At 44.7% G+C, this 21635-nt stretch overlaps 2 long non-coding RNA genes across 20 annotated transcripts in view; one reads left to right on the forward strand and one right to left on the reverse strand.

The window, feature by feature from the left end:
• Window positions 1–6567: 6567 nt before the first annotated feature.
• LOC128322772 (uncharacterized) lies at window positions 6568–9726 on the reverse strand. The gene is made up of 2 exons (XR_008305980.1): window positions 9669–9726; window positions 6568–6944 (listed from the first exon to the last, which is right to left on the reverse strand). It is a non-coding gene; the product is annotated as an uncharacterized LOC128322772 (long non-coding RNA).
• The window catches only part of LOC128322769 (uncharacterized), a 46023-nt gene continuing 32963 nt past the window's right edge, over window positions 8576–21635 (forward strand). For 2 of the 19 annotated variants that reach the window (XR_008305972.1, XR_008305973.1), the window contains exons 1-3: window positions 8581–9113; window positions 10915–11432; window positions 18565–18707. This is a non-coding gene — a long non-coding RNA (uncharacterized LOC128322769). The other 17 variants (XR_008305960.1, XR_008305967.1, XR_008305974.1 and 14 more) reach the window with 16 other exon arrangements.

Here is a 21635-nt window from a genome sequence, read left to right on the forward strand (position 1 = left end):
GGTATGGGGGCGGGAGGGAAGTAAATAGCTACTTACAAGTGCTGCCAGCTGTAGCACTGGCCAGGGGATGGCGGCAGCTTCCTCTCACTTCCGCCGGCCTCCCTCAGTTTCCAGGCTTTTTACATTCCCCCAAGGATCCTTTCATTGTCAGAGCAATCTGTGTGGTCACACAAATGGCCTCTGTGCATATGCAGTGGTGACTAAAATGGCCGCCTCGCATGTGCAGAGGCCCTAATTGGGCTGAAGAAGGCCCGAACCGGGCTGCCACCAGCCCTGCCTACTCCGGAGGAGGCCAGCAGAGGGTGGGGGAAACTGCAGCTGCTGCCGGCGGCACTTGTAAGAAGCTGTTTATTTCCTTCCTGTCCCTTCTACCCTTAGGACAGCCCCCTTTACTGGTAAAGGGGAATCTTCACCGCATTCCTCTTTACCAGTAGAGTTCCAAACCAACTCAGTTCGAACCAGGCCCAGTTCGACATCAAACCCAGCTTGAACCAAGCCAACTTGCACACCACTACTTCTTTATTTTCCCTTAAAGGAGCCCCACTGATGCAGGACAAAACACAACCCTGTGTGGTGGGATCACCTGTATGTGGTGTCAGGGAGGTTGTGCAAAGTGTTTGGCTTTTGCTGAATTTCATGCAGACCTGATAAACAACTAGGGAGCTGCACTTAGGATTGATGGTAGCCACCTCTGGCAACAGAAGGAGCCCTAGGGGGATGCAAAGAGCTTGGTGCATTTCTTTCTTCTTCTGCAGCCCAGCAGCAGTGGAGGGAGCAATTTTTGCTGCTTTGTCCTCCCTCCCAAAAGACTAATCATTTGCAGGAATGTGTCCCTGAGAGTTGCACAGCCTTTAGAGACCCATTCCTGTAAGCGAATAGTCCTTTAGAAGAGAGGGGAAAGCAGCAAAAATTACTCTGCAAAGTATTTTTATTCTTTGCAAGGATGCAAAGAATAACTAGTTTCTAAGCTTTTTGCATTCCCCTAAGAATTCTTCCATTGTCAGAGCACTGCAGCAAATGTTGGTCATTATTTTTAAAAAATGTATGCTTTGCTTACTAGCCCTGCAAGAGCCCTCAAAAAAGCTTGCAGTGCAGTTAAAATAGGATTTTAAATTCAGTTAACAGAAAACCACTTTGAAACCAACAACAATCTAAGAAAATAAAACCTAGTGTAAATTGCTTAAACAGAGCTGGCTTCCGAAAGGGTGCACGTGAATGCACCAAGCAGGCCTCCTTATGCAAGGAGTTCCACATAGAAGGTGCTGCACATCTGGGTTAAAGTTAAAACTGCACTAGTGGTAGTAATAATGAATATATGTATTTAATAAAATTCATTCTGTGCCTGGATAGGCTTGTATATGATAAGTGGTGCTTGAGCAATCCTGGTTCCTGACTGTTTAGCATTTAAAGGTCAAAATCAGCACTTTGAATTGGGCCCAGGAATAAACTGGAAGCCAGAGCATGAGGCTATTCTCACGAGCAGCAGGAACCAGGCTAAAGGAGCCCAGCTCGGTTCCTACTGCTTATGTGCAACAACGGGAGCTGCGTGGCTCCCAGCGACGGCTCAGTGTCAAGCCCGCTTACAGAGAAAGCACCCAAAATCCAGGTTAAAAGATTGTGTGTTGCTGCGGTGTGGCTCCGCACCATAGCAACTCACAAGTAGCCCCCCAACCAGGAGGCTACAACAAGCCTTCCCACGTTGGGGGGGCTCCCCACAAGGCACAGTGTTCTCTCAATTTTTTTTCATCAGTGTGTGGAATGAGTTTTGTTCTGGGCGGCAGTATCAAGGCAGTGTGTGCGCATGTGCATTCAGAATAGGGCCTTCCTGATTCAACCTGAGCAGGATCTACAATTAACTGAGCGGGCATAAAAAAAATGTGTGAGCGTGCGCCCATGCACACGCCTTAGAGGGAACACTGCCACTCACTCACGTGGTACCCTTATGAAACGTCTGGGAGCTGGGAGGACCCTAATCCCTGCCACCCCAACCAGCTTCTGGGTGGCCAATCTGGCCACCCAGGGAGGGCTCCCTGCTCATCTGCGGGGAGAGTGGGTCAAGCCCGCTCTCCCCGCAAACCCCCTTTCGGTTCTACACTTGCCTGTATCAGCATCCTAGCAGCCACCATCTGGAGCAGTTGAAGTTTCCTTGCAAACACATGATGAGGTTCTTGTGGGGCAGTTACAGATTGGTTGGGACCATTCCTTGGGATTGCTAATCTCCCTTCCTTTGAATTGTGGAGAACTGGATAATCATTTCCACTACAGCAGTTGTGTGTAACCATTAATTGGAATATATTTTAAAGACTGTTTTATAAAGTGTATTGTAGTTGAAAGTAGCTGTGTAACTGCTCATTATTATGATTGCTTATCTTAAAATGTTCTTCCATCCTCTGCCTTCCACCTATAACCAGCCATTTCCCAGACCAAAATGCTGCAGCATTGTACATGGAGACTGAGGTGAAGAGGTTATGCATAAATCAACAGCCGCACCTCTCAGTTATTCCCGGAAAGGAACTAGTTTGGCGCTGCAGACGCCCTTGGTGTTGTTTGATCTTGGACTCTTAGAAAAAACATGGGCCTTGGCCTGATCTTAACCATTGTTATTTCTTGTGCCTACAAGGAAATTTGTGGTAGAGGCTGTGTAAACTGTAGCCTAAGCTAAGGCATCACCAGACTAGAAAGGCCTGTGCAGTAGAGGTGTGCACGAATCATTTTTTGCAATTCAATTGGAGCTCAAATCCAATTCGAATTGTAAATGCTTGAATCAATTTGTCAAAATGGCTAGCCATTTCAATGAATTAACTAAAAAAAACCACACCTTGACTGATTCAACCATAGGGAACAGTTGAGAACTCTAATCACCCCATTGTTCCCCATTAGGGATGTGTACGAGCTCATCTCACAGCAATTACCAACAAAATATTACACACCAGAGGTGCACCTAGGCAAATTTGGAGCCTGAACCTAAAGGCCTTTGGAGGGCCCCCATCTTTGGCTGCAAGTTAAGCATCATCCCTCTACACGCACACCCCGTGACACACTCAATATTTTTAACATGTGGGTTCTTGAGGGCACAAACAGCAATTGAACTCACAAGAATGTAAGAATATAAAACAGGTATATTTATGCAGGTATATTTATGCCCCTGGCCATAGAGAACACCTTAATGCTCTGGATGCTGGTTGGCGGGCACAAGAGAAACCATCTGGCAACCACCACCAAGTCGGGCCCTGCGGACCTTTGTCCTGCAGTGGATGCAGATAATATGGTGTGGGTCACCAGGGCAGAGCTGAAAGTGGTCCCATACCATGCTGTTATTGGTCTGGGACCATTCTGGTAGTGGTACTGGGGCTGCTGGTTCATTCTGGAGGTCACCACCACTGCCTTCCATCCAGGGCGGAGATGGTCCAGGAACAACCAGAATGACTTCCTTCTGCTCCTTAGTCTCAGACAGGGGAGCTGCACTGCCAGCAGGGATTGGAGGGGATGGAAAGAGCAATCTGGCTGGGCAAGCAGCCAATGACACCTCCTCCTCTGCTGCCACAGGAAGAACTTCTTCCCTGAGAGGGGTGAACCCCCCCTTACTTCTACCTTACCTGCCACAGGTGGTTGCGCTGCGGGCCAGGCTCCTCCAGAAAGGAGAGCCTGCGCATGACCTCATCAGATGTCATGACTCGGGAAGTAGGCCCATCTCACTATCGCCCACCATAACCAGCAGCATCATGACCAGCAGCATCACCCCTCCCTCTGCTCCTGGATCTGCCTCACACCCTCCTGGACATCTTGGGGTTTGTTTGTTTTTTAACTTAAGCCCTAATTCTGATGTGGGGAGAAGAAGTGCATTTAAGGGGGTGTCGGGGGTGGCCTAGTTTATGTAGTGCACACTAAGAAGCTAGAAAAATTAAATCCCCCGAAATGAAGAAGCAAGCTTTATGGAGGGGGGCTTTTTTTAGGGGACCCAGCAACAATGGAGCAAAATGAAGGGAAAGCAAAGAAGAGCATGGGATTACTGTAGCCTGTCTAACCCAAGCCCACCCCTCCTGTCCTACAGTCCTGCCACTACTCACCTAATCCTCACTCCCCAAACTAGATTCTATTTAAAGAATGCTTAAGTTCTAATACTGACCAAGGCGGTGAGGGGGCTCTTGCCTTTCAGCATCTTCAGCTGGGGGCTTCTATTCCAGCATCTTCAGCTGAAGTCTGCCAGGTGTTGCTCTCAGAGGCACTCTGGACCAAGCAGACCCTGGGACTCAACAGCTGTGTGGAGGGGAGGTGGGCACCAATCAGGCACCTACTCAAACAATCAGAACAACCTCCCCCCCCAAAGGGAAACACAGTGAGCCTGGCAAGCTGGGTACCAGACAGAACACATCAGCCTACATAAGGGGGGAGGAATGGATTCACCAGGCCCATAGACAGCAGCAAAGAGGAGCAGTTTGGGGCTGCAAATTTAAAAAAAAAAAAAAAACAGCACAGCACCCCAGTTATTAAAGCCACTGGGGGCTGGCTACAAGCAAGAATAATAAATCTAAATAAAATAAAACTCTAAGCAACACCCCATTAAAGCCACTGGGGCTGGAACAATTATAAAAAATAGTAAATAAAATAAAAGCAGTTGTTGGCACTGCAAATTAAAGGGATTTTTAAAAATAGTCAGGTAAACCTAGCAGGCACTGTCCATCTCATTCTTTCCACTCACTGGGCCAGGCAGGCAGACCCAGACTACCACCACCACCAGTGCTGCTACAGTCTATGATCCTTTTCTCATGAGGCGCAAAATGGCTCTCTGTTTCTCTGCCTCCAAACAGCCCCTTAAATACATTTCTGAAAATCCCTTCTTTGACCTCACCCCTCCCTTCTCCCTCCTTCCAGCCAATGGGCATGGTTGCCCATGCCAACATTTGATTTGAATGACAAGCGAACCAATAAGCAAGGAGATCTCAAGCCAATCAGAAGCCAGTGCCAGAAAACCAATCAGCTAGGGAAAAACACGGAGACAAAATGGCACCCACAATTTGAACCACTCAAATTGATACACGTTGAATTGGAGGTGATTAGATTCAATAAAGAATCAGGCACTTTATTTTAGGGGTGATTAGATTCAAGGTCAAATCACTCTAATTGCCCTGATTTGGCACAAATCAATTTGTGAACAAATCAAATTACACATCTCTAATGTGCAGTATTCTATTGCATCCCCAGAATTATTAGACTATCTTTAGTGGGCAGGTGTTCGTACCATGGGTAAATTGGAGTGCATATGTGTTTTGGGCACTGTAGAGCAGACTTTTGGGACATAACTGCTCTCATGTCTCATCAAGAGACAAATAAAATTTACTGCATCTTCTAAACTAGTTACTCCCACTAGTTACTCCCACTGAGCAGTGACTCTGCTCCCACTTCTCTCCTCACCTGAGCACCACTTCAATTATTGCCCCTCTCCCTTTCCCCCCAGAAATGCTCTGTACAATATGCAGTTATGTCCCTGAGGGTCACGCAGCCCTCAGGGACAAAATTGCACATTGCACAGAGCACTTCCAGGACACGGGAGATACGTGAAAACTAATCTTGGTGCACACAAGCACCCATGCTTCAGAAGCAGGAGTGTATTAACTGCAGGCCAGCATGCATCCTTTGGCTGCATGCCTGCAACATTGGTTAGGATGTCATTCATTGAGAGTTTTTTGTGCCCTCACCATGATGAATGACAAATGACAATGACATTCTTTATATACCACTTTTCAACAAAAGTTCCCAAAGTGGTTTACATAGAGAAATAAATATGGATCCCTGTCTCCAAAGGGTTCACAATTTAAAAAGAAACCGAAGATAGACATCAGCAACAGCCACTGGAGGGATGCTGTGCTGGGGCTGAATAGAGCCAGTTGCTCTCTCCCTGCTCGATAAAGAGAATTGCCATTTTTAAAAGGTGCCTCTTTGCTCAGTTAGTATAGTCCCGGAGGGGCAAGTGGTCACCAGTAATCTGACCAATTCCCCATCACTCTCTCAAAAGCAAAGGTACATGTGTGCCTTCTTTTAAAGATAGTAGTAGTTTGAGTTCCTTGTTAACTTCAGCCGTAAGGTACTTCACTTCTCTAATGTTTGCACTGCCACTTCAGTTGGCGTTAGATTATTGCTGTTCCCCTTGACTTTCCCCCCCTGCTTGGAAGAAAAAAAATATTTGATCCTTTTACAGTGAGTAAGGGCGTGTAGATGATGATGCCTTTTAAAACAGCACTCTGCCAACTCTTTCTGCTCAGGGGGACAAAAGCAGTTATTCTCAGCTGTCTGTGTTGTCCCTTTTCATGCTTCCCAGAGGAAACAGCAATAAACTATTTCTGGGTCTTCCAGCAGTAATTTAAAACCAAACTACTGCTGGTCAAGTGCAAATCTTACAGTGATAGGGGCACATACCCAACCTGTGTGAATGTACCCTTGCTTGGATACTCAAGATAATTCTGGAGAGTGATGGGCACTGTATGTCCACTTAGCCTTCTTTTTGTAAATGTTGTTCACCAATACTCTTGTTGGCATTCTCCCATGTTACAGCTCAAGGGAACACTGTAGTGCCTTTTACCCTATAATTTGTACATTACAGGTTGCATTCCAGTTATAAATAAAGAAATATGTGGGCATGGTTCAGTTTTGGGAACACTTTGTGCTCATTAGACATGTGAAGGCATGGCAGGCCGGGGTTTTTTGTTTTTCGTTTTGTTTTGTGGTGTGTGTGTGTGTGTGTGTTGTGAAGCATCTTCTGCAGTTTCAGTAGTAGTCCTCCTCAAAATGGTGGATCCAGGAAGCTCTTATGGCTCTTGTCCTTGGGGGTAGCAGGGGGAGGGGCGCAGTGCGGCGGACTCTTCTTTCTGAGATAAGCATCAGAGAATTCTGTACTTCTTATGACAGGTTTGGGGTTCAAACCATTTAGGCATCTTAGTTGTTCTGGCCTTTCCAAACAAAAAAGAAACAAACAAACTCAGTTTCTTCAACACAGGAGCAATGCTTGCTTTTTTTCTTTCTTATTGCTGTTATATTGGGTGCCTTTAAAAACATGACCCCACCCCATCCCAAACATACACACAAATGTTTTTCCTAGCAAAACTCTTAAGACATCCAAAAAGAATGCTCTTCTTCCCTGCCTGGATCCATTTAGGATCCTATTTGATGCAGCACCGTGGTTCATCTGAACACAAGCTAGAGAGGGAAATATGTATGCCTACTTTTTTTTTTTTTTTAAGCATTTGGGAGGGGGACGGGAAGAAATTCTGCTCAATCAAAGGCATCAAGTTCAATGAGAACTCTTGAAACCTTGGAAGGTACCCTCTATTGTATCCTGTCCAGCACTCTTTCTTTGCTTTTGCCTTCCTTGCCTTCTGATTTCTGCCTCTCTTTCCTCACTGTTTTAGCATTTGGAAGTTTTGCAATTATTCTTACATGCATCTGTGCACAACAGATGTCACTTTCAGGCAGTGCATTACTCTAAAATAGCTCTGTAAAGAAGAGGGAGAGGGGAAATGATGGGTACTTTGCTCTATTAGAAAATCCAAATTGTGCAGCCAGTCTTCCAATGCAAAAAAGAAAAAAGAAAGAAAAGAAGAAAGGGGGGGAGAGGCACGTTTCTGTTCAGAGGTTATCGCCATAGCTTTTCTTTTATCTCCCTAGACTCTCTCCCTTATCCTTAAAAAAGCAAAGCATTCAGTCTTTCCTATTCTGTTTTTCCCTAATCCCTCCCTAAACTACCTTCTTTTGTAATGCGCTGATCACTCTGCTTAATGTGCCTAGTGGTTTCCTCTCTCAGTGGGGACAGCTAGGCCTTTTAACCTTGCAGTAAATTTGTCAATGGGACAAAAGGGTTAACATTCAGCCTGCTGTCGGGGTGGGGTGGGGGGGGACACTATCCAAACCCTCAGGAACATTTTGGAGGGAAAACCATTTGCCGCTCTCGAGTCCTGCCATGCTGAAGTGATTAGCAGTTGTAAAATTCCTCTCCTGAGGCTAGCGCTGCTGGTGACCTAGACCTGTGGAGTCGCAAACACAAAAATCTTAGCACTCCCTGCTTCTCTTTAATTTGGACAGAGATAATTAATCCTTTGTCCCCCTTATTACCACACTTCCAAAGTGGGTTTGAGTGGAATGCAGAGGGCTTGAAGTTTTCTGACGTTTACAGCTCACCCAAGTTACAGAAAAGTTAAACGCATGTGCTCAAGCATGTCTGGCCTGTGGGGAAAGCAGCTTTCTTCTTCTGGACTGAAACATGTTTTCTGTCCCTTGAAAGAGTTAAATAAAAAAAAGAATAGTGCCTGGCTCATCAGGATGCGATGTACCTTCTCTGAGGGTTGAAAAGGATCTGATGTTTTTGTTTGCTTTATTTTGTTTTATAAATGGGAGGGGGGGGAAATGACACAGAGTTTGTTCTGTTTTCTGCTACGTCTGCTCGAGAATGGTTGACTGCCAACCCTAGAAGAGTTAAGGCTTGTAAGTGTAACTGTGAGGGAGCCGCAAGAAGGCTGGTGATGTGAGCATGAGAAAAGTATGGCTTGGAAGTGAAGGAAAGAAACATAGGTGAGAAGGGAACGTAGAGAGATAAATAACTTGGGTGCTTAGCCTGGGAGTGACTGTCTTCTCTTGGCTTGTCTGGCCCTGGTACTGCTGGCATCGGCTCTCTGGGGAAAGCTGCAGTTCTGCTGTTAAAACACAAGGAGCAGCCTGGAGAATTTTGAGCTGCGTCACACAGCTCAGAGGGAGAGAGAGAGAGAGAGAGTGAGCAAGCTCTGTCGATAGGTCTACTAGCAACAGCCCTGCTGCAGCAAGAGAGAGAGAGATATCATGAAACAGAAGTGATAACAACATTGGAAGCATGGTTCCTTCGGACATCTGGCATCTTTTTAAAAAAGAAATATTATTTGGGAGCTTGTTTAGTACCAGCGGATTTTGTCCACTGACGCTATTGGGAAGATGCAACACGCTTAATCCCGCGCCGGGTGGGGGGGGGCAGACGTAGGAAGGGTTAATGGGAGGAAAATTCTGGAATGTTCTATCCTGCGGCGGAGTGAACAGAGGGTTGAAGGACTGCACAGGTGTAGATGAACAGATCTCATGGTTCCTCTTTTCCTTACGTATGTATCCTTTTGGTTGGGGAGATGGGGTTAACTGGCCGTCTCGTGGTTGTGTGTGTGTGTATTTGGGGGTTTCTTTCTCTGCCCCCTCCCCACCCTCCAAACTCTTCCACCCCATGTTATTTTTCTGTGGCTAGATATTGTTGCTGTGTCCTGCGTCAGACCAATGGAATGAAGGTACAGGTTGTAAAATGTCACTGCGTAGTTATAATGCAGATTCAGGGAGAGAGGGAAGAGAGAACAGTAGTTTTGCAGAGGTTATAATCTAATACCACCCTCCCTTCTTCACTTTTTACAGTTGGCACATCAAGGAGTTGGCAAAAGGGTTAACAAGACTCTCTTAATGTTTAAATCTGAAAGGCTGTATCTGCATAGTTTAGAAAGTGGTAAATGATGACGCAGTGATCTTTGCCTGGCATGTTATTAAGCTTAACAAGCATCAAGGGGGACAGGTACACTCTGGCTCCCCAGACCAGCTGAAAGAGTCTGAGTTAAGAAGGGCAGATAGCATTTAGGCATTAAATGTCATCATTTTGGCGTTGGAAAGTTGTTTACCTTGCTCTCTCCGTGTCTCCATGTTGGCAGTCTTCCAGCTCACATGTGATAGTCTTCCCTGTACTGCTGCATCATTAACTGAGTGTCTGAGCCTGCACATGATTGGCTGGGGAGGGCTCTCATTCTAAACATACATTTCCATTGGAGGCAGAGGCAGTGGCAGGTGAAAAGCTGCCTTGGATTGGCTGAGTCTGGGATATCAAATCTAAATGTGCCGTTCCCCTTTCTTTAAAAGGGGCTTTGAACAGTTTGTGACTTAAAATATCGGCTGTTTGCTTCCCCCTCCCTTCTCCCTTACAGCAGGCATTGTGGAATGTGTCTGTGTTCTAGGAGCTTGTCATTTAAAGAGAAAAGTAAAAAAAAAGCAGGAACTTGACAATTGTGGATTAGTTTAGTTTATTACTGGTGCAAGTGACGCAGAAGGAAAAACAAATATTCTGTGACTCGAGTTGCATCAGTGACAGGCGTGTTTCCGGCTGCTGTGAGACAAGCCACGATGACGTGACATTATTATAGGCTTCAGAGGAGACAACAAAAAGAGACTTTTGTGGGTGTCTACCTCTGCCTGTGAGTGAAAAAACTCAAACTAGACCAAGCAATTTACTTGTATTATGAATTCTGACAGTGCCTGTCACTGGCGTATCTGTAAAAGTCTGGACAGGGCTAAAAACCAAAATGTGTCCTAGGCTATGTCAGTGTAAACTCGGAGTCAGTGTCATTTCTGGACTGAGTGGCAACGGAACATAGTGGGAAGAAATAGTAAGTTCCAGTTCTGGTTTTGTTTTTAAATGGGGAGATGGAGATTTCTAAGATGGTTGGAGAAGAAGGGTGGGATAGTTGAAAAGAATAAATCAGATGAGGTGGGAGGACACATCAGAATAAGGATAAGAATCTAAACTAGACACAGTGCTTGCTTTAACCATTTACTGATGCATGTTTCCATTCTGGCCCATCCCAAAGCCAGTTCCAAAGAATGATTCTGTTCTGGAGACTGAGGTCTATGTTCTCTTCTCTTTGGAACCCACCTTGAAATCCAGAGTAACGCATAGAATGGAAAGATGTGTTTTGGGGTGGCATTTTTTCATAAAATTCTCCAACGAACTGAAGGGTTTACGCTGGTATAAGGATTTGTATGGGTGACTCACCGGCATCAAGAGAGTCAAGCACAGCCAGTTGTTCAGCAGCAGTTTGCTGGCTTTGGAACTGGATCAGATTCATTTTGATTCTCCATCTTGATTTCTTTTAGAGTACTCTGTCTTCTCAAGTGTTGTTTCAAGATGTATACCTACCAACAAGCTTTAAAACCCTGGGAAAAGGTGGAGAAGCTTAGTCTGCTTTTCACATTTGCTAGCTCCAGGGGGAAAGAGTAATAACCAGGAAGCCATTTCTGGAAAGAGAGACAGACATGATGCGTGAAGCAAGGAAAGCAGGGAGACTCGGCAAATGAACCCCTCCCATCTCAACACTTTGTACGCACCTTCGTTTTCCCTTTCTCTTCTCTTTTACCAAATGTTATGCTTTATTTGGAATGCTTTAATTGTAGGTGCATTACTTTCTCTCTCTTTTCTCCCCCCCCCCGGCCCGGTGTGAGTCCTTGCTCTGCAGAGCAGTCTCCTCCGGAGGCAGTCTTGCATCCTGCAGTGCTAGTTCCGCAGAGGAGGGCAACAGGAGACACAACTATGGTGGCTGCTCCAGTGAAGGGATGGACTCAGTGCCAGGATCGTACTTGTTCGTGGCAGGAGCAGGGAGAATACATGCAGCTGGGTAGGTTGGGAGAGTGCTGGGTTAAATTTATTTTGACCGACGCCATCTAAACAAACCTCCTTTGCATTTTCTAGATATGGCCACTAGGGGTTGCATATCAGCTTCTTAATACATGGTGTTCCATAATGGCGTACCTTAGTTTTCTGGGGGGTGGATTCGATTTGTACATGAAGAATAAAGATCGAGCACTCATCTGTCTTGATTGTACGGAACTAGTATTTTTTAATGCAAGTTTAGCTCTGAAGGTAGAGATTTATTTGCCATCTCTAGTTTTATTGACTAGCCTGAAGATGCTCTTTGTTTAGTTTTTGTGAATCTAGCTTTTAACACTTACTACCTTGAGCAGTGATTGCTCAGGCAGGGATATCTAAGTCTATGGAACCTAAAAACTATAAAGAGGGAGAGAGAAATGACCTTTCTTTGGTCTGATGGGGAAAGCGAGATTGTCCAGCTTATGTGGCTGGAGTTATTATTATACAAGGGTATTAAAGGCAGGTGAGCTCGACTGAAAGTGGTTTGGAAGCTGACAGGGTTTGTCTGGAGATCTGGCTCAGGTGCTTGGCTCAGCTTTGTGACCTTGGGCTGATTTGTTTCTTTTTGCTTGCCTCTTTTTTCACTTCTGCAAATTAGGCGCGATAAGAACTGCCTCTGAGGAACATTGAGAACTATATTTCTTTAATAAGGAGAACCATCAAGTCTGTACTGAGACCAAAATTCTCCCTTTTAGCCACATGATTGTTCCACTGTGTTAGGATTCCACAGTTTGGTGGCATATGCTGAAGCTACGCAATAGAAGGTATTGTGGGTCAAAATAACTCCCTTTTATTATTTGTTGGTACTTTCTAAGTCAAGAAATGGATACAATTCCTAGTTTTGTTTTTGTTGCTGGTGATCTGTGGTGCAGCTGAGTTTGGCTCTGCTGTTTGTTTGGAAAGGTGGAAGATACAAACAATAACTGAGGGCGGCGGTGGGGGGTGCGGTTGATGGAAGGGAAGCACATTAAGAAAAACCTCCTGTGTATCAAAATAAGTGCACCTAATTGAAAATGGTTGTGGTGCTGGCATATGTTCCTTTCACCCCAGCTACCAGCAGAGGAATATAGAGGCAACAACGCACTTCTGGCCATTTTGTTGCAGGCAAAGTAAGTTCGGAGCTTGCAGCACTGCTGCTGCTAATTTCCATGTCATATAAAAATAGTATTGGGCTTTGTGTCAGGAGCTCTGCTGATCCTGGGAGGAGAATAAAGTCATCTCGAGAAAATGCTCTGTTTTCGCTTTCCTCTTCTGTTTTTGTAAGAGACCATTAAAAAACTTCTGCTTATAAAGGGTTGACTTGTTTCCCTTTTGAGATTTCCCTCCACCAATCAAAATAAAACCCCAAAGCACCATTCCATTTTTAAATGTTTTTTTTTAATCCAGTGTCTTGTATTTTTGCGGTGATTTGGGTGTGGCCTCTGTCTGCCACCCCCCACCCCCCGAACACACACACACACATTCTGTGAGGGATAAGAAAAGAGATTGGGGAATTTGTTATAACCGTGATGATGGATAGGAAGAAACATACAATGTTTGTTTAGAGGACCGCATTTGAAACACAAATGTTTCTGTAAATCGGAAGATGATGTGGAGAACTGTGTTTCTTCATAGGTTCAGTTTATTGATTCAAAAAAAGAAAATAATTATTAGCTTGATTTTCAAAGTAATATTTCCTAGAACAACTCCTTCCTCTTTCAAAACTGCTTGCCAGAACAGGGACAACATCACGCAGCTGCTTGGGTGGCCATTTTGCTGCATTGCTATCTAGCTCTAGCATATTCCAGAACCCCAGATTATATTTACTTGTGGTTCAGAGACATACATTCAGTAACTCCATTTTGATTTTGTTGCCAGCTCTTCCTGCTGAAATAGACTGAGCTTAAATACGAATTCAGAAACAACTGAAGCCCTAAATTATGGTTAGAATATGTGTTAGAAAAATTTTACAGTTGCCTGAGCCAAAATTAATTGGGGATATTCTAAGAATAATCTCTGTAGCTTGTATATTTGCATCCTGCAGTATCTGCACTTCCTTCTGCAGCATCGAATTTTCGCTTGCCAGAAGACAGGATACAAAACTTAGAAGGACCTGGTTTCTATTCCAAGTGTAATCATTTCCAAAGTTCTTTCCCACTTTTTTTTTTTACATGAGTCACACTTGCACACCTTGTTTGATCTGGTGTGTTGGACAGTGATGCCCAAGAGAGACCCACCAGGGGTTTTCTGGGTAGCTCATCAGGCTGTTTGTAGTGTGAATTGGCAATAATATAGCACAACAACATAGAAAATAATTCTTTCTGGATTGACATTTGGATGCAAACAATGGCAAAATTCGGTTGGCTAATCTTCTTAGAAAAACATATAGAAAGCATTGTTATAAAATAGATAGAAATCCCAGTGCCAGCTCCCCAAAGGACCAAACAATTACCTGCAAGTAGAAAACCTCATTACTCTCTCAGAATCATTCAGGTGTGGGTCTGTTTGCATTTTTACCCGTGTTCTTGCATAAATGCTATTAATTTCAAGTTGAAGGCTGTGCTTTTCTCTGTGGCTTCCTTTCTAATACCATTATCGATAGCTTATGCCATAAGGGTAGCTGTCCATACCTTGTCATACCACAAACTTCTGTATTTCCATATCCTTCTGCAGAAGAAGTAGGAAGATTCCGGGATTTAGGAAGCTTTCTTTTCACTTGTTGCTATTGACTGTTTTCATGGGTTTTATAAATCTAGGGAATGGATCTCTTGCCTCTGCTGCTGCCTTTTTGTGACTGTCAGAGGCAAGATGCCCCTCTAGGCTCAACGGCTTGCATGCTAAAAACTCACCCTACGGAGCAGGAGTAGCTAATAATCTGTACTCTAAATGCGTCACAGCATCTTGTCTGAGTGTCTGTGTTTTGGGAGCTCCTATCAGGCTACCACTGGCCTCTTGTTTGGCTGTAGTTAATTTCAGATCTGCTGCGTAGCTCAATTGAATGACAAGTATAATACTTTTGGTTGCTGTTATTTTGAAATAGCCATATAATTGGAGCAATACTACCTGTACTTTTGATGCTTTAAAAAAAAAAGGTGTTCCAGAAGTTGAGTTAACCTTTCCTAGTATTTATTGATAGGACAAATGAAAGTTGGCTGTGGTGTCAAGAAGAGGGGAGAGGAAACTGTATGTGGGTAGTGGATAGCTTAGGGATGTAGTCTGCCGCTATAGTCCAACTAGGGCGGATCCATTGCGTATGCGGTTTTGGCCTTGATCCAGATGTCTGTGAGCGCATGTCCATGGCTGTGTTCATAGTCATTCGTTTCTCCCCTGTGTTGGGGTGTGTCTATAGGGCAGGATAAGGGGATGCCTGCCCTGTTGGGCAGGGTCTCTATGAGCACAATTACTGGATTGGGGTCTAAATCTTTCATTGTTTACTGTACAAGGCAATGTAGAGGACTTTTGCTTTACAAACTTTTAGGTAAACAACTCGGATTTCTTTTATAACTTTAAAAAATGGCTGGAATGCAGAGAATGGTACATCTAGTTCTCTACGTACAAAGGTACTTTGGGTTTGTGTTCTCAAATTGTAGGCCCCATATGCCACTTTACACAACTGAGGCTACTTTGAAAAAGCAATTTGTTATGGAAGGGGCTGGTGGTGGTCTGCTGTTCAAAGAAAAAGAAAAATCAATACACCCACAGGGCATATCCAGGTTCTTATGCCTAGTGTCGCTTTTTGGACCCTGGCTAATCAGTTTTAACCTTTTTTTTCTCGTCACAGTTGACTTGTTCAAAATGCTATGTAGTGTTTTGGATGCCATATAAGGATATGCAACAGTGCAGCAAGACAGGGTGCAAGGGAAATGAAAACCACATGGTGACTGACATCCAAATTAACTCTGCGCACGTGCAGCCAAAGGATGCATGCCCGCAGCAGCTGTGCTCCTACCTCAGCTGCATAGGTAGTCATATAGGGGAGTAATCTTTTTCCAGTCTCTTCTTCCCCCAGAAGCGTTCTGTGCAATCTGTAAATATGTCCCTGAGAGTCACATGGGTTACACACATGCAGCATTAGTTAGGATGTCACCCGTTTTTCGTTGCATTGCTTACTCTCTTTCGTTGCATTGCTTACTTCTTACTCCTCTGCTGGATGCTATCTGGGTTATACTGTCGTAATCCACACATTCTCCTTCTTTGTCTGTGTCCTGTGGTCCAGAGCAAAGAAGAGCATTCTTTCTTCCATCTCTAGGAATTGAAGTGGCTACTGCAGAGGTATCTGTAGCATTTGATGCAAGAAGGGCTTATCTCGCAGTTACCAGGTTTCAGTGAAGCAGTTAGAGGCAGAACTGATTTTTGTGGCATGGAGCTTTTGTCCATTCTTGACTGCCAGGGCATTTCCCATTTCACTTGCATTCATTCAGAGTCTCTTCAGATCCTTTTTTAGGAGCCAAACCTTGCTGTCAATCTTGCTGTTGGTCCTTATCCTTTTTTTTTTTTTTAAAGCAACCCTTTCAATAGCAGTTGGGGTGGCAATTGGGATCGAGAATGTGGTGAAGGGAGATAGTTTTTTGGGTTTTTTTAAACCCTTTATGCCCATGTGACAGTCCTGATGAAAATGCTCCTGTCCCCCAGTTGCTATTTGACTCAGAAGAAGGGAAGCTGCCACTGGTGCCAGTAGTAGCTTCCCTCCTAGCAGCTGGGACAGCATTTTTGTTGAGACCCCAGCATGGAAGTAAAGGGTTTTTAGCCTTCTTTTCTTGATCTCAATCCGGACTGTGCCCCTTGTGAACACACAAGGGCCAGCAACATGTGACTCTGTCCAGTTAACGCTAACCAGAGTTTCCATCTTAAGCAGGGTTTGAAACCAGGATTTAAAGTGGATTACAAACCCTAATCACATGGGGGGCTGGCTAGCATGGGGCGGGGAGTCAGCTGTGCTGATATCTTTGAAGCGTGACTGAATGATATTTGGGACTTTCTATTCAATAGTGCCTTCCATTCACTTTGGTGAGGGGAGCTGTCTTTGTTGTGGAGCCTGACTTAATTAAAACATTCTTCAGGTGTTTAGAATCGGACTGTTGGAGACCTGGTACAGTTAGAGCCCAGAGATGAAGGTTTGGGTGATAGATAGATAGATATAAATGTGATAGATAGATAGATAGAACATTGTTGTGTATTCCCCAGACCCTAATCGTAGTGCTCCAGTTCAGGCCTGGAACAAGAGCCTTGTTTGGGGCACATTAGATAAGGGATTGGGTGGAGGACGGGGGGGGGAAAGAATATGCCATCCTTTTTCTTTCCCATCCACCTATGTACTTCCCCACTGTGCTCTGATGTGGAAGGTGTTCAGGTTAGGGCCTGACTGCCAGCCCTACACCTAAGTGCTTTATTGTTATATAGTGGGGGGTCTCACGATCCGTGAGACCCAGTTTGTAAGAGTGAGCGGGGATAGCGAGCTAAGAGAGCGGGGCACATGAGCAGGGTGGGAGCACTGGCTGGCCGGATCGGCTGCCCCCACGACTGCCGGCTCTGTGACGGAGCCGGCGGGGGCTGGGGAGTTTGGGGGCCACGTGGCCCCTGGAAGCTCCAGTATGCCCTGTGCAAGCGCGCAGGGCATACTGGGGAGACCCCTGAGCTGGGAGGCTGCTTTTCAGCCTCCCGCTGGGGCTCTACCCATGAGTAACCGTGGCGCTCTCCGCAAACCCAGTTTAAGGGGCGGGCTACTTGAGCGGGTTACCCACTCAAGAACCACCAGGCTTGCAACTGAGCTCGGTGGTTCTCACGATTGTAGAAAATTGGGCCAGCGGAGGCTAGCCTGATTTTCTACAATCGTGTGAATAGCCTCTGTGTGTGTGTGGGGGGGGGTTATTTATCTATTTATTTATACATTTTATATCTCACTCTTCCTCCAAGGAGCCCAGAATGTTGTACTACATACCTAGGTTTCTCCTCACAACAACCCTGTGAAGTAGGTTAGGCTGAGAGAGAGAAGTGACTGGCCCAGAGTCACCCAGCTAGTATCATGGCTGAATGGGGATTTAGAGGGGAGTTTTAACCTTATACACATCCCTCCCCCACAAACCTAATCCCTACCTCCCAAAATACTGTAAGTATTTAGGGGCCCAAGCAGACCAATATTCTTCCCCTTTCCTTCCTCTCCCTCCTTTTTCAGCTGACACCTTCAACATTCCTTGGCTCTTGAAGGCCACAGAACATGCACATTTTTCACTGAGCTGTTGAGGTGGGTTTCTTTTTCTTTAGTTACTAACATATTTCTGCATACCTGAGGAGTACCCCAGGTATGCAGAAACTGTCACAACTCCCCCTTTTTCTGTCAAACTGAGAAGCACCAGACCTCTCTTATTCTTGAGAAAGAATAATATAGAGACTTTCTTGTCCTGAATAAGACTACTTTTGTGACATGTCATACATATCTTACATTGGAAAATACTTTCATTTCTGAGCACCCGTTTTCAGAGTGAACACATCTTTTTAGTTTTTCAGCCACAGTGAGCAGCACCTCTGTTTATCAAATGCTCCCTTAGCCTAATGTGGCTCTTGTAAGGAAGGAAAAGCCATTGCAAAGTGCACTGTGATCCTTTCTCCGATTGTTCTCTTCTTCCAAAAATTGCGGAGCTGGGCTACTGCCGAGTCCTTATGCCAATACCATGCAAGCTAAGCAGCCACTCTCCGCAATGCAGTAGGTATTCCTGACTGCCACCCTTAAAGTCTTTTAAATGATGCAGCGGGAATATAGAGAAACACTGGGAGATGTGCTAAATGTCTGTGTAGCCCCTCCTCCCCCGCTCTGTGGTTAGAAGTTACAGAACCTTTGTACAAGCCCAACCCTATACCTTATCAAAAACTGTTTGATAATGGTGTTCCTACTTACTTCAGCTAATGGTATCTTCTGATACTTCTGGGGAATTTGGCCTTTCAGGAAAAGACATAGAGATTTTAAAACTATGAGTCCCATATTCAAGAATATGAAAAATTAAAGATGGCCATTTTAATCCAAAGATACAAATTTGGGGTTTTGGTTTCAACTTGCAAATTGCATGGATACTTCTTACATGTTGTTTCTTGAGCAAACATAACCTGTGTTTGCTTTCCTTTCCCAGCAGTGCCTTGCTCTTGGATAATCATAGATGAGATGCCCGAACAGGCCCTGATTTGGAGAGAACAATGCTGAACAGCAGAAACCTCATCCCTTCTAGCTCTAGCTGTTGTTTTCTGGTCCTTGGTACCTTCTACACCTGATGCGGTAAGACACAGGAGTGTGCATAAGTTTCTGGTTTCCTGTGGTATAAGATTAGGTCCCTCGTTTTAAGAGTGGGCTTCCGATTCTTACTGACATGAGGACAGGTAGAGAAATGAATTCAGCTGAGAAACTAAGAACAAATGAGCTTGCATAATCAGTTGTGACTATGGTAATTTGTTTATAATTGTTCGCCCTCTTGTGAGTGGATACCCCATATTCTCCCTTTCATTTACACCTCCAGGGCATTTTCCAGACTAGCTGCTGAAACAGCAGCAAAATGCCTCCGTTCAGGCAAGTCACACTGAAAACGTAAACAGCAGGGCGAGCAGTCTCTCAGCAACTAACAACCCGAAAAAACCGCAACTTCCTTATGCCGGATATACGATGCCCTAGCTCTATATCACAGCGATTAAATTTGAGACAAGGCATTGGCAATGTGAACAGCACCCTGGGCAATGTGAACAGCACCCTGCTGTCCCTGTAGGGACTGCAGTGTCACAACGCAAGAAGTGTGAAAGCACACTTCCAAGATCCAACGTGACCCCGTTGCATGGTCTAATCTGGAAAGCACCCAGGCACATTCTTTATAGATTCATTATCCAGCAAAAGTAGCTGTTTTGTTGTTTTATTTGACCTCTCTATCTAGCTCCATTGCTAGCATTTCTGAGACTCTCAGTCTACAAATGATTAATCCTTATATAGAGCCGAACTATCATCCTCACTCTTGCAGATGGAGCAGAGCAGTTTTATCTTCAAAGTATTCTGTTAATTCAGGTTCTAGAGATGAATGGGACAAGTGCTTTGGGGAGGAACTGTAAGTGATTTGCCCTAGATTAGAAATGATGACTTAATCATTGGCAGTCACATATGCACACTCCTTGTACTTAGAGAACTGGTGGCACAAGTGTCCCATAAACTGCTAAAGATCTCTCTGGTCTTATTTTCTGTGCATGTGTGATTCTGCCTTAAGAAAGGTTTTGAACATACATCTTATTTATCTTGAACATTCTTCTCATGTTACAAATACAAGACTTAACAGATGTATCCAGTGGAGGTTACTCCCATAACATTGCAGCCTTTATGTAGTAATGGACTCTGCTGTAAGGCTCTTAAAAGTGTGTGGGACAAGTGGGTGGGGAGAGGGACAGAGGGAAGTAACATACTTTACATCCTTTGCTTTGTTTTCTCCCCCAGCCCACCAATTATTCTTGCTTCCACAGACTGAGTAGTTTGCAATGCTGATGGCTTGTCCTCTTGCTTTCATCTTCCTTTAAGTACATATTTATTTATTTACAATTAAAACAACCTCTAAAACAATAAAAAACTAAAACAAATTAAAAAATTTAATAATTAACAATTTAAAAACATTTTAAAACAATTAAACAATTACAGTGATTAAAAACCCTGAAATCGGGTTTTGAATTTTAAAATAGACGAGATATTAAAAACCCTAAAATTTAGGAAGCTGAGAAAGCTTGGGTGAAAAGATGAATTTTCAGGTGTTTTTTGAAAATTGCCAGAGATGGGAAGGGTCGTGTCTCAGCAGGGAGCGCATTTCACAGTCTCGGGGCAGCGACAGAGAAGGCCCATCTCTGTGTAGCCACCACAGGCTGGCGGTAACTGTAGACGGACCTCCCCAGATGACCTCAATGGGCGGTGGTGCTCATAATGAAGAAGACGCTCTCTTAGATACCCAGGGCCTAAGCTGTTTAGGGCTTTGTAAGTTATAACTAGCACTTTGTATTTTGTCCGGAAACATGGCCAGAGGGGATCCTGTATACATGGAGCAGAGGGCAGGCTAGCTTCAGTGACTGTGTGGATTATCTGTTTGAGAGCTGTTGAGTGCCATTGGTTCACACCCTTGAACATACTGCATACACATAGAGATGCTGGTATAGCTTGCTGTACATGAGCTTTAGGGACTTGTAATGCATGCCTACCAGGTGAGGATTAGGAGCCTTAAATTCTCCTCCAGCTCTGATTAAAATGTGAGCTGAAGAAGAATTCCCAGTTAACCCAACCCCAAACCCCATCAAGCCCCCACTTTCCTTTAAACAACAGTCAGCTAGCTGGGGGCAGCAGGCATGTAGCCTTGGGGAAGCGACATTTCCAAAGGGCCAGAGGGACTCTTCATCCTAATGCACTGTCAGAGCACCAGAGAGGGGAGGGAGGTAGCTCTCTCCTTTCCTCTTCCCAGGACCATAGCACTGCTGCCAGTGCTATTGCCCCAGCCAGGTACATGTTGGAGAAGGTCTTGGGGTATGGGGGCAGGGCTGAATGGGGGCAATGAATTTGAATTGGGACTGGAAATAAGTGGAGCTATTTTCTGTTGGGTGTTTGTGTGTTTGCTTAGCTTATTTTCAATTCCAGTACAACAGACACAAACCATCTCTAACTGGAGCCAGCATGGTGTAGTGGTTAAGAGTGCTGGACTAGGACCGGGGAGATTTGACTTCAAATCCCCATTCAGCCATGATACTAGCTGGGTGACTCTGGGCCAGTCACTTCTCTCTCAGCCTAACCTACTTCACAGGGTTGTTGTGAGGAGAAACTCAAACATGTAGTACTCCTTGGAGGGAGAGCGGGATGTAAAAAAATAAAAAATAAAATAATTGCAGAGGAATTGTTTAGATTGGGGAGGGACCAGAATCAAGCAAACTTTCTTTTTCCCAGTAGACTTCTCTCTTCTCAGCCTCATTTCTCAGCATCTGCTCTAGCTTCAGCTACTATAAGAATCCTGGCCAGTTTACATGTGCTTGAAAGAAGGCACTTGTTTATGACTGATCAGCATCTTTTTTCCATTTTAAAAAAACTTTACTTTAAAAAAGTCAACCGGAGTCTCTACTGTTATGAAGTGGAGACCGTTGGCAGGGCAACCTGCCCCTGCCCTCCAATTATCTTCACATGGTCATCTGAAGTTGCTGTTAGTAC

The sequence above is a fragment of the Hemicordylus capensis genome, chromosome 4 (assembly GCF_027244095.1).
Source record: "Hemicordylus capensis ecotype Gifberg chromosome 4, rHemCap1.1.pri, whole genome shotgun sequence".
NCBI classification, from domain to species: domain Eukaryota; kingdom Metazoa; phylum Chordata; class Lepidosauria; order Squamata; family Cordylidae; genus Hemicordylus; species Hemicordylus capensis.